Source organism: Ascaphus truei, chromosome 1 (genome assembly GCF_040206685.1).
Source record: "Ascaphus truei isolate aAscTru1 chromosome 1, aAscTru1.hap1, whole genome shotgun sequence".
Taxonomy (NCBI): domain Eukaryota; kingdom Metazoa; phylum Chordata; class Amphibia; order Anura; family Ascaphidae; genus Ascaphus; species Ascaphus truei.
Genome location: NC_134483.1, coordinates 124,460,605 through 124,477,469, shown reverse-complemented (window position 1 = coordinate 124,477,469; position 16,865 = coordinate 124,460,605).

The following is a 16,865-nucleotide window of genomic DNA, read 5'->3' as shown; positions in this document are numbered from 1 at the left end:
AACTAATGGTTTCCTGAACAATGCAAGGTATTTTCAACACTACGTGGCATATTGAATCCAAATCCTATAATATAAGCCTCACATTGCAGATAGGTAAGGTGACCAGATTTTCAAAATGAAAAACCGGGACACATTAAAAAATTATTTATAAAACAAATTACGTCACGTGACATGTTGCCATGACAATGTGGCATCACGTGATGCCTCGGCGCCATAATATGTCCCGTTGTCATGTCAACTGGATGCCGTGTGACGTCATGAAGTGTCTTGTTGTTATGGCAATGTGCATTATGTGACGTCGCGCAGCCATGTTGATGAAATTTGGAGGGGAGGATACAGCCACACACACAGAGACAGTGACACAGACACACACACACACACAGACAGTGACACACAGACAGACAGTAACACAGACACAGACAGACAGTGACACACACACAGACAGTGACACACACACAGACAGACAGTGGCACACACACACACACACACACACACACACACACACACACACACACACACACACACACACACACACACACACACACACACACACACACACACACACACACACACACACACACACACAGTGATACACACACGCACACAGACAGACAGTGATACACACACACAGACAGACAGTGATACACACACACACACACACACACACACACACACACACACACACACACACACACACACACACACACACACACACACACACACACACACACACACACACACAGTGACACTGACACACACACATACAGTGATACACACACACACACACACACACACACAGACAGTGACACACACACACAGTGACACACACACACAGTGACACACACACACACACACACAGACAGTGACACACACACACACACACACACACACACACACACACACACACACACACACACACACACACACACACACACACACACACACACACACACACACACACACACACACACACACAGACAGTGACACACACACAGACAGTGACACACACACAGACAGGCAGTGACACACACACCAACAGGCAGTGACACACACACAGACAATGACACACACACACACACACACACACAGTGACACACACAGACACAATCAGCCCACCTCTGCAAACACACACAAAAATAAGGCCTCTCCCCCCTTGGGGTGGGTATGGTGCCTGGGAGGGGGCATGTGGGTTACCTGGGGCCCGTGGATGGGCTGCTGGAGCAGCATAGGTAGCCAGTGTGCAGATGAGGCTGGCAGGCCCGCGGAGCCTAAAGGGAGGGACAGAGGGGTGGAGCCTAAGGAAAGGGAGGACCCGGCATTACTGTAGGAGAGAAGGGAGGGGGGCAGTGCTGAGGGAAGGGCCCAGCTTGCAGCACATCGTCAAAACGCCACCCCCTCCCTGCATTCTCCAACAATCACAGCCGGCATTCTCCTGCTTTCTCCCCAACCCCCCGCCCGCTTGGGAGGGCAGCCAGCATCCTCCGCTCCCTGCATCCTCCGCTCCCCGCAGCGCCAAAAGCCGGGACCCCAAGTAAAAACCGGGACATTTTGAGAATCAATTGAAAACCGGGACAGCACATAAAAAAACGGGACAGCACATAAAAAACCGGGACAGCACATGAAAAAACGGTACTGTCCCAGCTAAACCGGGACAACTGGTCACCCTACAGATAGGGGAAAAGTTTGAATTGTGTTGTTTTGCTGCAGTTATTTTTCGATAAGTTTTAACTTGTATTACTTTCAAATGATTTAAACAGATCAATAAATGCGTCAATGTTATGAATTTTCTCTCATAATATTCTAAACACCAATGTCAAGTTTTCACACACAAAATAAACAAACATAATACACACATGGGGCTAGTGATTGAAAGCTTGCATTTTTAAACATCAGATACCCAGTTAAATTTAATTTATTGCAAAAAATGAAGTACTTTAGTGAGTGAAAACACACAAATGTATAAAATTAGCCAAACAAGAAAATTGGGACTGACTGAATTATAGATGTACTGTACTGTACTGTAGCAGAAGTTTTTTCATGCGCTGACGTGCTCCAATGGTGAATAGTGCTTTAGCCCTGCTCCCTTTTTGTGCGCAGTTTATTCAAAACAATGCCTGCTGTTGATGCTTATGGCCTGTTGCAACATGTCAGCCAGTGCAATAACGTCTGCTACATCTGTACATTACCTTCTTATCACGAGCAGGCGATTCTCACGCCAGGTAAGCAGTGTGCTGTCAAAATAAGCCCCTTTTCCACCTTTAATTGTTTTATTACAAGTCTGGCAAATGTTGGCTCATGGATAGAACTGAACCCTATGTGAATACAGCTTCAGGTCAAGCATTCAATCTAGACAATCACATAACTTTATGGAAAGTGCTTGATATTGTAAATAGTGTATGTAAGTATACCTATGTGCCTGACTACTCCCCGTTATCCCAACATGCACATGTCATTTTTAGCTTCCTAGCCACACGTATTTATCCCTTATTAGTAATGTCCAGTTATATCATGTCTAGGTGGTAATCTAAGATATTATGCTAATATATATCTTTATTTCTGTAAGGACAAAAGTTGTAGTTAGGGAGCTTGAACACACTTAGTGGCATATTCGCTTTGCTCCAAGGAAGCGTATCACACCCCATTCCGATATGAACGGCCAGTCATGCCAATTGTGGTGCGATACCATTCATTGGACCTTATGTTTGGCCATATTAACTAAGAGGTGCTAATTCATAACATACAGTTATGTCCCTTTTGCTTGAAAAGAATATGTGAAGCGTGTCCCCCTGCCCCCCCTTACCTCTGATGCGGGGAAAGGGGAGGCTAGTATGGCTGTTGCTGTGTGTTGCGAGTTATGGCAGCATTGCGGGAGGCAGCTGATGGGGCGCAAGGAGCGGCAGGAGGTCCGGGCAGTGCCGGTGCCGCCATGTTGACCCGTGAGCATGCGCATAGGGTCCTGCACATGCGCAGAGAGGGACGGAGGCATTGGTAGCCCTTTTAGATATGCACGCATGCACCGTGAGCATAGGAGAGCGACAGCCATCTGCTACAATGTTCCGCAGGGGAACTACACTTCCCAGAATGCACCAGGAGCAGAGGTCACACAGCGAGGCTTAGCCAATAGGGCTGCAGCAAGCTACTGAAGGGAGATTGCTACATTTGGCGCACTAGGAGCGCAAGGCATCAGTTGGAGCCAGGAGAGGTAGGGTCTGAGTGTCAGTGGCACTCAGACTATGCCAGATAACCCCCCTTAGGTCCCAGATAGGCCGTAATCAAGGGAGTTTGTGGCTGCTTCAGGGAAGGCGCCATAGATAGGGACACTTCCCCATCTTACTGTAGTGTCAGGGACAAAAGAAAGACACCGTGCGGTGATTGTGGCCTGTGGTCTGGGACCTGACTACCACGGTGTTATCAGAGACTCTTAAAGGTGAGATCTTACTACTGGAGTCCACCCAATGCAGGGGCGGACACGATCATGGAGGACCATGTCGCCTGATCAGAAGGATCCTTGTTGCTAAGTCAACCACACCAAGTACTGGAGTACTCGGCAGGTACCTCAACAAAGTGCACCAACATCTCACAGGTTAGCGCTACTCCCTACACTTTTGGGTGAGCCTGGACATTGGGAAAGGGCCATCAGGGTATTGGTGCCTAGCACCCAGTGTACTTCAGGGACACTAATTGGTGGTACTGAGTTGGGGTGTTCACAATACTGTGTGGTGGTGTTATGTTATATGTGCTGTCAGTAAAGGTTGTTATTATATACTGTGTGTGTTTACTATTACGATTGGTTCCTGTGAGGGGCTCCTCCCATTATGCTGGGATCCCTCGCAGGTGGAGGCGCTGCACTGAGGCGATTGATATACAACCCCTGGCTCCCAGAAGCAGAGGCTTAGGCCTTCTGTGAGCCAACAGGTAACGGCAGTACCGGTAGTCTCTTTAGTCAGGGGGAAAGAGGGCTACATAAGGAACACACAATCCCAGCAAGCTCAAGAACCCCCAAACCCACCACATAATTTATAGAGCATATATATTTGTGTCAAAAAGGAGTGCTGCTGAGCGTGGTCAAATGTATACAACAAAAGACAGAAATGCCTAGTGCTACATCCAAAGTGACAAAATACATACAAGTACAATACTTCAGTGCTAAGCTTCTCATGAGTAACGGTAATTTTGTTAAACCCGAAGCGTTATAAGCCTGCAGCAACTGTCATGGCATGACCAATTTGCAGGTCCTAACACTAGTAGAGAATATAAGTGTAGCCCTTTTTCTGACACTCTAAAGAGACTACGGGTAACTGCACGCACCTGTGGCTCCAGGAGATCTGAGCCTCCGCTAGCTGGGAGCCTGGGGTAACACTTATTAGCGCAGCGCCTCCACTTACCCAGGATCCCCATCATTTAAGATTCCCCTGGGCAAGAAACATACCAACACATATGCGTGCAACCAGTTTTACTGTAATGCAATAATAACCTTATCACTTTATCGTAGCAATCAACACATAACATAGAACCTTATACTATACGCTTATCACTTATCATTAAAACAGCTAACTGATAATGTCCTTATAATGTAAGTGGCTCAGCCACGCTCTTAATGAGTATGTCTCTGTCCTGTCACCGCGTGCCCCCACACACCGTGTCCTGGTACTAATAGAAAAGATTGTTCTGTGTACTTAGGCCGTTGGCCACTTCACTAGTGTCCCCAAAGAGTTACGCCTAAGGCGGGATCAGCGCCTGTTGACCGGTGTTGGTGCACTTGATGTAAATACCTTCTGGTCACGGCGGTGACCGGTAACAACTTCGAAAAGGATCAGACGTATCCTCTGCTTGCCTTTGATGTCGCGCTGTGCAGCTGCCTGGTCCCAAACAGCGCGGCACCACCTTGTTCCGAACACTCGTCCCTAACTGTCTACACAGTAAGGTGAATGATCTCTACCACTATGGGCGTCCCTGCAGCCCAGCAGCCTACTGTGACTCAGGGATATTCCTAAGGGCCTGCGGGGTAAAGCTATCCTATGCAGGCGGGTCACGGACCCCCTGCACTCACACACCCTCCTCCTTTACCTTCTGGATCCCCTCTGCCTAGCGTGGTCTCTCCCCCACGCTTCCCTTTCCTTCTTCCGTAATCCCAGCCTTCTGATTGGCTCCTGACATCAGCTGACTGTCCCAAAGCTCATGGGAGTTGTAGTTTGCCAACAGAGCCTTTCCCCAATTGGTCCGTCGTTCGCGCACTTACACCGCGCATGCACGACCTCTCCGCTCTGTCAGTGCCCTCAGAAAGGTTGCGCAATAACATGGCGGCGCCTTATACTGTCGGGCCACCGTGGAACCTGCACCACTCCCTCCGGCACACACTACATCCACATGAGGTATTTAATACACCCCTACATTCTCCCCCTTGCAGAATCCAACATCCCCGCTTGGGTCACAACTTACGTAACTATACACAGAACATTATATAATAAAAATGACACAACATAAATGCGATCTTGCTTATCAGCTCTAGATTAGATTGCACATTTCATTGAACATTACAGCAACAGATTGCACTCTGCTGCGAGCCCACTGCTGAGCCTCATAATGGGGTGCCCCAAATCGATCATAAGCCATTCTCATTGGAGGCTGACCAGTTCTTTGGCTTCGGCGAAGTTGCTCTTCAGCTACCTCCTCGGGAGAGTAGCAAGTCTCGTTTGGCATTTCAAACTCTGCCCTTGAGGGGCTTAATAGGTCTACAAAGTCTTTTTGGGGCACAAAGCACGGGCTCTGCGGGTCTAGTGGCTGGCTCACGGGAGTCAGCGTATCTGTCGTTGGACCAAGGGGCTCTTTACCCGTAGCTCCTTCGGGAGATGCCCCCGTGGTCAGAAGGCCCCTTTGAGAGGTTCCCTCCATAGGATTCTCAGAGGTTGCATTTATTACAGTCTCTGGTCCATCCTCTGTACTTTCAGCTTTTCCATCAATTGAAACAGTGGGCACTTCCAATTCGTTGGCTGCACAGCTTCATCAGTTGTTGTGACTACGAAACATGTAGGATGTAATTGGTCCAAGTGTTTTATTGCTACTCTATCCCATGTGTGCAATTTGGGCACTTTAGAGACTTTTTTCCGCTTTTGCTGTGTACTTTTGAAATCGCCACTGTGACGTCACTTCGCAGCCAGTTCACCCCTGCTTGTGGCTGCACTAAACGGAGAGCTCTGCGAACCACCCAGGTCCTCACTGACCAATCCGGGGACCCTCCCAGTGCGTCTGCAGGCTGCAGATTGCTCGATCCGTCTGGAGCCCAGCTGACCAGAGGGGGGTTTCCCACAGAGACGGTGACCGAATGCAGAGGTGTTCCTAGGAAGGAAAAGCATTGCAGCTGCTGTCCCAGACGCCTGCCAAGGGAAACATACTCCTGACTCCTGTATGAGCGGCCGCCGAGTGGTAACTTGTGTGTTTAACACACTCAATGTTTATGTCCTAATACCTTGATGTACGCAGAATATTTATCCCCTATTTTAATATACGCTTGTTACTTTCATACTTCACTATTTGCGTTGTGCGCTGTTTTTTTGTCTCCATATCTTCAGTGTTTGGGGGGTGCCGAGCCACCCCCTGTTTAATAGCAGCAGGCGCTTTCTACATCACATTACACGGTTATGTAAAAAACAATTATTTATTCACACTGGTTTTTTTGTGGTTTTACCAGTTGGGTAAAAATTAGAAGGGTATATGTTAATACACATTGTATCACTGATTATATTAGAGGTTTATTAGTTGCGCACGATATATTTTGTTCCCCAATGAGAGTACTCTCGAAATCCCTGCCTTGATCCGAGTGTAGTCGGTTCGGTAATCCATAATGAATGAAGTATTTCTCCCACAATACTCCAGCCACGGTCACCGCCCGTTGATCTTTGGTGGGGAACGCTTGGGCGTATCTTGTATAGTGGTCTGTAATCACTAGTACGTTACCAATGCCCCTGGTGTCTGGCTCGATACACAAGAAATCCATGCACACCAAATCCATAGGACTGGAGCTTTTCAGATGAGCCATGGGGGCCGCCCGAGTGGAAAGTGTTTTCCTCTGTATACAGCGGGTACACCGTCGGCAATGCATTTCCACTGATTCTCTCATTTTTGGCCAATAGAACCGGTCCCGGAGTAACCCGAACGTTTTGTCGATACCCAGATGGCCATGATCATCATGTAGTGCCCGAAGAACATATTTCTCAGCTTTTGAGGCAGGAATAGTTGTCGCCGGTCGAGATGATTATAGTACGGTATGACCCGATACAGTAGGCAATTGTCCAGTTCGAATTTCCCGAACTCGTTCAGTAGTAGTTTCACCAGTTCTCTGGGGGCTTGCTTAAGGATCGAGGGATCCCCTTGTTGCAGGGCTTGGCGAGCTAGCTCCACCACTGGGTCTTGAATCTGATGTTGCACCAGTTCTTTCCAGGAGATGATCTTATCCTCCGTAATGTTCATCCCTTCCGGACATTGGTCCTCCCGTGGGACTGACCGGGATTGACACCCTAGGGAATCAGCTAGTCTCAACTCCGAAAAGGCCACCTGATCATTGACCACTGCTGCTAGGGAGCATAGAGCACGTATGCCTGGCCCCGGAATTTCTTCCCACACCTCCTCATCAGTGGTAGGTTGAAGCCCAGCTCTCCGTGACAGAGCATCGGCCCCTATGTTGGTAGGCCCTGGTTTGTATTTAAGATTGAACCGATAGTTGGCCAGTGCCGCCAACCATCGGTGACCGGTCGCGTCCAATTTGGCGGACGTGTTGATGTAAGTCATTGGGTTGTTATCTGTCCTGACTTCAAACTGTACCCCATACAAGTAATCATGCAGCTTGTCAACTACGGCCCACTTGAGGGCTAGAAATTCCAACTTGTGGACGGGGTAATTCTGTTCGCTTGGAGTCAAACTTCGACTTGCATAAGCCACTGGTCGGAGCCCTGTATCGTGTTTCTGATGCAACACTGCTCCCAAGCCGCTGAAGCTGGCATCCACGTGTAGAACGTACTCTCGGTCAGGATCGGCATAGGCCAGCACCGGGGCCTGCGTTAGGTTAGTTTTCAATCTCAAGAATGCTTGCTCGCAAGCAGGAGTCCATTTCTCTCCAAAGGGGGTTTGTGCAGTGGTAGCAGTCCTACCGGGTTCTTCAGGATAGATTTTTAAGAGGTTATTCAAGATTTTAGCTTTGCTTGAGTAGCCTTCACGAATCGCCGGTAGTAACCGCAGAACACCAGGAAGGACCGTAGTTCCTGGACGTTGTTGGGCCGGGGCCAATTCACTACCGCTTCTATCTTCCCTGGGTCGGTGGATATCCCTTCTGCTGATACAATGTGGCCCACATAGGTCATGGACGTGCGGCAGAACTTGCATTTGTCCAGGGACAGCTTAAGTCCCTCCTTTTGGAGTTGGCCCAACACCTTTAACAGCCGCTCTTCATGCTCCTCCAGCGTCTTCCCGAACACTATAATTTCATCCAGGTACACCAAGCATTCTTGCGTGTTCATGTCTCCCAGTGTCTTTTCCATTAACTACTTCATCAGTTGTTGTGACTACGAAACATGTAGGATGTAATTGGTCCAAGTGTTTTATTGCTACTCTATCCCATGTGTGCAATTTGGGCACTTTAGAGACTTTTTTCCGCTTTTGCTGTGTACTTTTGAAATCGCCACTGTGACGTCACTTCGCAGCCAGTTCACCCCTGCTTGTGGCTGCACTAAACGGAGAGCTCTGCGAACCACCCAGGTCCTCACTGACCAATCCGGGGACCCTCCCAGTGCGTCTGCAGGCTGCAGATTGCTCGATCCGTCTGGAGCCCAGCTGACCAGAGGGGGGTTTCCCACAGAGACGGTGACCGAATGCAGAGGTGTTCCTAGGAAGGAAAAGCATCGCAGCTGCTGTCCCAGACGCCTGCCAAGGGAAACATACTCCTGACTCCTGTATGAGCGGCCGCCGAGTGGTAACTTGTGTGTTTAACACACTCAATGTTTATGTCCTAATACCTTGATGTACGCAGAATATTTATCCCCTATTTTAATATACGCTTGTTACTTTCATACTTCACTATTTGCGTTGTGCGCTGTTTTTTTGTCTCCATATCTTCAGTGTTTGGGGGGTGCCGAGCCACCCCCTGTTTAATAGCAGCAGGCGCTTTCTACATCACATTACACGGTTATGTAAAAAACAATTATTTATTCACACTGGTTTTTTTGTGGTTTTACCAGTTGGGTAAAAATTAGAAGGGTATATGTTAATACACATTGTATCACTGATTATATTAGAGGTTTATTAGTTGCGCACGATATATTTTGTTCCCCAATGAGAGTACTCTCGAAATCCCTGCCTTGATCCGAGTGTAGTCGGTTCGGTAATCCATAATGAATGAAGTATTTCTCCCACAATACTCCAGCCACGGTCACCGCCCGTTGATCTTTGGTGGGGAACGCTTGGGCGTATCTTGTATAGTGGTCTGTAATCACTAGTACGTTACCAATTCCCCTGGTGTCTGGCTCGATACACAAGAAATCCATGCACACCAAATCCATAGGACCGGAGCTTTTCAGATGAGCCATGGGGGCCGCCCGAGTGGAAAGTGTTTTCCTCTGTATACAGCGGGTACACCGTCGGCAATGCATTTCCACTGATTCTCTCATTTTTGGCCAATAGAACCGGTCCCGGAGTAACCCGAACGTTTTGTCGATACCCAGATGGCCATGATCATCATGTAGTGCCCAAAGAACCATATTTCTCAGCTTTTGAGGCAGGAATAGTTGTCGCCGGTCGAGATGATTATAGTACGGTATGACCCGATACAGTAGGCAATTGTCCAGTTCGAATTTCCCGAACTCGTTCAGTAGTAGTTTCACCAGTTCTCTGGGGGCTTGCTTAAGGATCGAGGGATCCCCTTGTTGCAGGGCTTGGCGAGCTAGCTCCACCACTGGGTCTTGAATCTGATGTTGCACCAGTTCTTTCCAGGAGATGATCTTATCCTCCGTAATGTTCATCCCTTCCGGACATTGGTCCTCCCGTGGGACTGACCGGGATTGACACCCTAGGGAATCAGCTAGTCTCAACTCCGAAAAGGCCACCTGATCATTGACCACTGCTGCTAGGGAGCATAGAGCACGTATGCCTGGCCCCGGAATTTCTTCCCACACCTCCTCATCAGTGGTAGGTTGAAGCCCAGCTCTCCGTGACAGAGCATCGGCCCCTATGTTGGTAGGCCCTGGTTTGTATTTAAGATTGAACCGATAGTTGGCCAGTGCCGCCAACCATCAGTGACCGGTCGCGTCCAATTTGGCGGACGTGTTGATGTAAGTCATTGGGTTGTTATCTGTCCTGACTTCAAACTGTACCCCATACAAGTAATCATGCAGCTTGTCAACTACGGCCCACTTGAGGGCTAGAAATTCCAACTTGTGGACGGGGTAATTCTGTTCGCTTGGAGTCAAACTTCGACTTGCATAAGCCACTGGTCGGAGCCCTGTATCGTGTTTCTGATGCAACACTGCTCCCAAGCCGCTGAAGCTGGCATCCACGTGTAGAACGTACTCTCGGTCAGGATCGGCATAGGCCAGCACCGGGGCCTGCGTTAGGTTAGTTTTCAATCTCAAGAATGCTTGCTCGCAAGCAGGAGTCCATTTCTCTCCAAAGGGGGTTTGTGCAGTGGTAGCAGTCCTACCGGGTTCTTCAGGATAGATTTTTAAGAGGTTATTCAAGATTTTAGCTTTGCTTGAGTAGCCTTCACGAATCGCTGGTAGTAACCGCAGAACACCAGGAAGGACCGTAGTTCCTGGACGTTGTTGGGCCGGGGCCAATTCACTACCGCTTCTATCTTCCCTGGGTCGGTGGATATCCCTTCTGCTGATACAATGTGGCCCACATAGGTCATGGACGTGCGGCAGAACTTGCATTTGTCCAGGGACAGCTTAAGTCCCTCCTTTTGGAGTTGGCCCAACACCTTTAACAGCCGCTCTTCATGCTCCTCCAGCGTCTTCCCGAACACTATAATTTCATCCAGGTACACCAAGCATTCTTGCGTGTTCATGTCTCCCAGTGTCTTTTCCATTAGCCTCTGGAAGGTGGCTGGAGCTCCACATATCCCTTGCGGCATACGGGTGAACTGGTAGAACCCTAGCGGACAGATGAAAACGGTTCTCTCCTGATGTTCCATGTCCATGGGCACCTGATAATACCCCGATCGCAAGTCTAGCATGCTGAACCATTTACTCCCCGTCAAGGCATTCAGAAGGTCCTCTATGCGTGGCAGTGTGTACTGATCAGGTACCGTGCAGTTGTTCAATGTCCTATAGTCTACGCAGAGACGTACGGTCCCATTCTTTTTGCGGACCACCACAATAGGCGAGGCGTAGGGGCTGCGGGATCCTTGAACGATACCGGCTTCCTCCATCTCAGCTAATAGTCTCCTCACCTCTTTCACATCCCGGTGTGCTATGTGGCGGGAACGTTCGCGGAATGGTGCGGTATCGCTCAATCGAATGGTGTGCCGGGCACTGCGACTGCACCCCACATCCATATCACTTATGGAAAACACTCCCCGTCGCTCTTCCAGTTTGGTCTGCAGTCTCCCTTTCCACTCCTCCGTCAATGGTGAGTCTCCAAAGTCAAACGCCAACGTTGGGGTTACGGTATGGGTGGAAGCCACCGGGCAGTCACCGGCCGTCTTCCCTTCCGGAGTTACTGGATAGATTCTACCCAACGGTTGTCGGTGGTCAATGCACATGAGGTACGGGGAAAGGTTTTGGACGTATACCTGGGTCCAGGCCGGAATCTTCCCCGACCATTTATTCACTGAGCCAATATTTCATAGCCGAGCCGCTGGTCATCATGTGCCGTGCTTTCCAAGGAGAATAATTGATTCTCCGGTCGTCTGGCTGGATAATGACAGGCAGCGGCCATCATTCTTCCTGTCCCGGGAGGGATCTCGGTCAGCCCCCGCTCTTGACTATACAGCATCCCGTGCTCCTCTTCGGTCGCAATCCTACCACACGCTTCTTGTAGGGCGGGGCAAATGGCTAGCACCCGCAGTGATAATTCACCCGCTCCCTGCAGATACATGCGAATCATAGCTTGTACGATGTCTGTGTTGGTCCCCATGATTATCGGGGTGCTGGGATGATCCTGGGGTTCTGGGCATACTAAGGCTTCCCCCTCCATGGGATGATGCTTGCCTGTGTTCAACTGGGGAATTTCCACGTGTACTTTCCCCACTCTGTCAATAGGGTAGTCTTCATGACTCAGTCCCCTCAGTCTCAGCGAGTCCGCAGGCAGCCGATGCAAGTGTTGATCGTAGAAGGGCCAATACACTATGGTCACCTGGGATCCAGTATCCATCAGCGCAGAGGAGTAGATGCCTTCAATCACGACCTTGAGGATGGCCGGTGGTCCGATTTGACTACTCGTCGAGGACTTGGCCGCTACTTCGCCGGCCTGTGGGGTACACAGCATGGACTTGGCCGGCCGGGACACGTCCTAAGTGGGGAGGGGCAGTGCGCTCGAATGTGCCCAATCTTTCCACAAGCATAGCACTGGAGGTGACCGCGGTAGGCGTTATCTCGGAAGGTCGGCGATGTTCGCCCTGACGCGGTGCGCTCCCGGGCGGCTGCAGATGCCTCAAGGTCCTCCTTTTCCGGATTCGGATCCCATGGCGCCTCGGTTTTAGCCTTCGACTTTTTGGTGTCTTTAGTCGTAACCACTGTCTTCTTTCCCGGGGTTAAGTCACGCCCCAGCAGCACAGTCTCATGTGCCTGAACCCGATCCATCAGGTCGTCGAACGCCCGTGCTTGTCCCGGCGCGAGACAGCCGCTGACGCGTACGGACACCGGGTGCAATGGGAGGAGTCCTCTCAGTAGCTGGGTGGTGCGCAGTGCGTTGGCATCCATCTTCTGCACCACCCCCTTTCTCACCAGGGTCCACAGATCCAGATGCAGACGTCTAAGGAAATCAGACACCATCTCTCCCTCTTTCTGGGTCAGTGAGTGGAACCTGGCCATCAGGGCGAATGCATCCACAGGAACCTCATATGTTTTGGTAATGGAGTAAATGCTGCCCGCCGTATCAGCATCCGGGTGGTTGTCCTGATAGCAGTGCACCATGTGGGACGCTGGGGGTCGCAGGCACTCAATTATACGCTGTCTCTGGACGGCATCTGTGCATGACCATTCAGGAAGTACCTGTTCCGTGTGATCCAGCCACTCTTCGAATCCGACTTCTCCCAGAGGGGTGGGTTTGTCACCAGAAAATGCCTTCAGCTTTCGGTATTGGTGGGACTGCGTGGAGTGGTGAATGGCTTCAGCAAGCACAGGGATGGAGGCATTATCCAACAGACTACTCCTAGCAGGGGAGTAGGCATCTAGTCTTGACAGGCTGGTTCTACTCAACGCTGGCCTATGGCTGAGGGGGTGAACGAAGTGCCTAGGCCATCGGGGGTTCAAACTTCTCTCAGGGGTACGGGAAGGGCTGGTCGCAAGGGTACTTAACGGACCAGCTGTTACGCTGGTGCTGCCCGCAGACCAGACCCGTCCTCTGTGCTGAGGTGGGACGTAGGGATACACGCACCCGCAGCAAAGGGAGCGCGTCCGGAGTGTGGTGTTAGTGTTGCCAGGCCAGGTATAGTATGGAAGACAATACTTGCCGGTACCGGTAGTAGAGGAGGAGTAGTTATTGCCGTTGCCAAGATCAGGGATTGGAGAGTTGCGGATGGTCGAAGGTATAAGCCGTGTTACAGGGATGCCAAAAGTCACGAAGTCCAAGTAGAGCCAAAGTCGAGAGCCAGAGGGGGTAGTCGTCCAATCCGCGTCAATACCTGAGGAGTCACTGAGAGAGTAGTCAAATACTTCTATACAGAACTATGTCGAGCGACGAGTGATGGGAAGCACAGGCATAATAAAGCTGGGCAGGCCAATGGGAAAAGGGGGCAGGCCTGGAGGACTGCAAGGAGTCCTGCCTGTTAGGAGGGAGGTGTTACAGCCCAGCTGAGTGTAATCATTGATTCGCATGGAACTGTGTGATGCTTGGGGGCGACGCCTCACTGCAGGAGCAGTGGTTAAAAGTGCTCTGTTAGGCGTGTGCTCTGTTAGCTGGGAATGCATGCACATAATGTCTGGGGCTGGCGTGCGTATGTGCGTGGATTCGGTGACTGATGCGCGTATGCGCATGGGGACAGAGACAGATGCACGTGTGCGCATAGAGCGCGGAGCTGGGGACACACGCAGAGGCTGCGGTTCAACAGGCACCTCTTCGGTTGGTGCAATCCTGTGATGGCGAGGAGCCAGAGTGCCAGTGGCAGACAACGGAGGTATATGGGAATTGCGCTGCAGACGCTTGGACGCCTGAGTACCGACGGGAGGTGAGTAATGGTCGTGCTGACGGCGCTTAGACACCAGATTCCTTACAGTACCCCCCCCTTCAGGAACGGCCTCAGGACGGTCCTTAAATGGTTTGTTTGGAAACTTCTTCCTGAAAGTCTTCAGAAGAACCGGAGTGTGGATATCACGAAGTGGAACCCAAGACCTTTCTTCTGGGCCGAAACCCTTCCAGTGCATGTGGAACTGCAGTTGACCCCTGGATATGCGAGAATCGAGCAGGGACTGGACCTCATATTCTTCCCTATTCTGGGTAATAACCAGATCAGGCCTACAGTTATGATTGGGGAAGAAATGACTGGATACGAATGGCTTGAGTAGAGATGTGTGAAACACGTTTGGTATCTTCATGCTGTCGGGAAGTTGAAGCCGGAATGCTACCGGATTAATCTGTTCAGTTATCGGAAAAGGGCCCAGGAACCTCTGCGCCAATTTTGGGGAAGGTACCTTCAAATAAATGTTTCTTGAGGACAGCCATACCATATCCCCTGGCTTGTATCTGGGTGCCGGACGGCGGTGGCGATCTGCCTGATGTTTGGCCCAGTGAGAGGCGGTAAGAAGAGCAGACTGAATCTTGGACCATGCTGATTGCAGAGATGTGGTCGTCTACAGCCGGGACTCCGGAAGGTATGTTGGAGACGGGAAGACATGGGGGATGAAAACCGTAATTGATGAAAAATGGCGATTCTCGGGTGGACTCGTTGGTAGTGGAGTTAAAAGCATATTCGGCCCATGGCAAAAGTTGTGCCCAATCATCCTGAGAATTGGAAATGAAACACCTCAGGTATTTTTCCAGGGACTGATTGACCCTTTCTGTTTGACCATTGGACTGAGGATGGTAAGCTGAGGAAAAAGAAGAAGAGATCCCTAGTCTTTTGGTAAAAGTTGTCCAAAATCTGGATACGAACTGTGACCCTCTGTCAGACACGATGGACGAAGGAATACCATGAATGTGAAAGATGTGATCAGTGAAGATATCAGCAAGGGCGGGTGAGGTGGGAAGTCCTTTGAGCGGGATAAAGTGAGCCATCTTAGAAAAACGATCCACCACTACTAAAATCGTATTCATCCCTTTGGACCTTGGCAACTCCACAATAAAATCCATTGATATGTGAGACCATGGACATTCTGGGATGGGCAGAGGAAGGAGAAGACCATGAGGCCTTTGATGAATTGTCTTGTTTTGCGCACAGACCGGACAAGCGTGCGTATATTCGAAAATGTCTTTGGACATCTTGGGCCACCAAAAGTTGCGACGTATAAGGTCCAAAGTCTTTTTGTAGCCAGGATGACCAGCTGCTCTCGAGGCATGTCCCCAATCCAGAACCTCGGGTATGAAATTAGGTCTCACAAAGAGCTTGCCCCTGGGGACCTTCAGGTTCTTTGGAATGGACCTTTGTGACTTGACGATCTTGTCAAAGCTTCTGTAGGAAGATGCAGCGAAAATCTTCTCGTGAGGTAAAATGTTCTCCATGGAATCTTCTGGTCTCTCTTTGGAAGAATGTTGTCTTGAGAGAGCATCGGCTTTGACATTTTTAGTTCCAGGAATATATGACAGAGTGAAATTAAATCTGGAAAAGAACAAAGACCAGCGGGCTTGCCGTGGACCCAGACGGCGAGCGTTCTCTATATATAATAAATTCTTATGGTCTGTGAGGATGGTGAACAGTTCCCTCGACCCTTCCAGGAGATGCCTCCATTCTTGAAGTGCCATTTTAACAGCCAGTAACTCTCTGTTCCCCACGTCGTAGTTCCTCTCCGCTGAGGTAAATCTCTTTGAAAAGAATGCGCAGGGATGCAATTTTTCTTGGGGTGAAGGTCTCTGGGATAGAATGGCACCGGCGCCAGAATCAGAGGCGTCCACCTCCAACACGAAAGGGGTGATGGAGAACCGTTGCGGACACAAAAGCCTCCTTAAGTGTGTTGAAGGCGGTATTGGCCTCTGGTGACCAAACCGACGGATCGGCCCCCTTCTTCGTAAGGGCTGTGATAGGTGCAACAATTTTGGAGAAATCACGGATAAACTTGCGGTAGTAGTTCGCAAATCCCAGGAAGCGCTGGACGGATTTAAGAGAGTCGGGTCTAGGCCAGTTAGTAATGGCTTTTAATTTGTCCGGATCCATCATGAAACCATCGCTGGAAATAATGTAGCCTAGAAACTGGGTCGAAGTCTGATGGAAGGTACATTTCTCCATCTTGGCATATAAGTGATGTTCACGAAGGCGAGAGAGCACATAAGATGTATGAAAGATGTGGTCCTGTAAATTCTTCGAAAAAATCAGGATATCATCCAGATAGACTATGACGAAGTCGTTGAGTACTTTGCGGAAGACATCGTTAATGAAATCTTGAAAAACGGCCGGAGCATTACACAGTCCGAAAGGCATCACAAGGTATTCGTAGTGGCCACTACGCGTGTTGAAGGCCGTTTTCCATTCGTCTCCTTGACGTATGCGTACAAGATTATAAGCTCCCCTG